Raw genomic sequence first — 1,686 nt, 5'->3', positions numbered from 1 at the left:
TATTATACGATTGTCGAACCTCGACGTTACAACGTTATTAAGAGCAAGTACAAATGATTTTAGGACACTCCCAACAATAATTTCACATAGGGTCCTACAAGATTATCAAAACAATGTCTACTCATCATTGGTGCTTCGTCCCACACAATAAGATCGGCTAATTTCAATAACTCTGCAAGATCTGAACCTTTGGTAATCTTGCAAGAAGTGGTTTCATCAGGATTTATTAGGATACTAAACCTAGAATGAGCAGTATGTCCACCTTCTAATAAAAGAGCTGTGATTCCATTGGAGGCAGTGTTGATAAAATTTTTACCCATTCCACGAATAGCAGCAGATAGTATGATCCAAATAAAAGTTTTCCAGTTCCACCAAAACCAGATAAAAAGAACACACCACCTTTATCGTGAATATCGACATATAATATCTCTTCATAGACAGCTCTTTGCTCATCTGTAATCATAGAGATTAGTCTTTGTTGTTCCTTTCTTTGTTCTTCTTGGTTGTATCTGAGCTCATCGTCCACAAGACGGTTCCCATCATAACTCATGAAATCGTTTGGTTTAGGCATATTACCCCAGTTGTCTAAAGAGCGACAACTTTTTTCTAGAAGACGTTGTATTTCAGAAAGAGCGAAGTTTTTAGTTGATCCTCAGATAGAGTTAAAGCTGCAAAGCATAGTTAAAACTGAACATTATTATATTAACCTGAAGCTGTATTAAATTAGCATACAAACCGATGGATAATGAGAAGTATGTCGTCTACATACAACACTAAGAAAACAACTGCGCTCCCACTAGTCTTCTTGTAAACGCAAGGCTCTTCTTCATTTCTAATGAAATCAAACTCTTTGATATTCTCATTAAAACGAAGATTCCAGCTACGAGATGCTTGCTTCAAACCATAAATGGAACGTTGAAGCTTGCATACTTTCCCAGCACTTCCCGGGACTGGGAAACCCTCAGGTTGTGTCATGTACACATGCTCTTCGAGATTTCCATTAAGGAAAGCTGTTTTCACATCCATTTGCCAAATCTGATAGTCATAATGAGCAGCAATTGCTAGGAGAATCTGAATGGACTTAAGCATTGCAACTGGTGAATAGGTTTCATCATAGTCAATACCATGAATTTGTTTGTAACCTTTAGCCACCAATCTAGCTTTGTATATCCGTATATTACCATCCATGTCAGTTTTCTTCTTGAAAAGCCATTTACACTCAATGGTTTTAACACCATCAGGTAAATCAACCAAAGTCCTCACTTTGTTTACTGACATGGAGTCCATTTTGGATTCTGCGGCTTCTCGCCATTTATCGGAGTCTGGGCCCATCATAGATTCCTCAAAGGATATAGGTTCATCACTCTCTATTATCAATAGATCATGATGATCTGTCACCCAAACCCCATATCTCACAGGTTCGTCACGTGTTCTTTCGGACCTACGTACCTCAGGTTCCACAGGTGTAGATTCTACGACTCTTCGTAAATCTAATTGATCATCTTCCTGAGAGGATGAAACATTTTCCTGTGTTTTTCGAACTTCTTCGAGTTGTACTTTACTCCTATTGTTCTTCTTAGAAAGAAACTCTTTCTCAAGAAAAACGCCACTACGAGCAACAAACACTTTGTTCTCAGTGGAGTTGTAAAAGTAATAACCTTTGGTTTCTTTGGGATAACCAACGAA

Source organism: Brassica oleracea, chromosome C7 (genome assembly GCF_000695525.1).
Source record: "Brassica oleracea var. oleracea cultivar TO1000 chromosome C7, BOL, whole genome shotgun sequence".
Taxonomy (NCBI): domain Eukaryota; kingdom Viridiplantae; phylum Streptophyta; class Magnoliopsida; order Brassicales; family Brassicaceae; genus Brassica; species Brassica oleracea.
The sequence above is the reverse complement of the archived record's forward strand: the minus strand, read 5'-3'. Positions refer to the sequence as shown.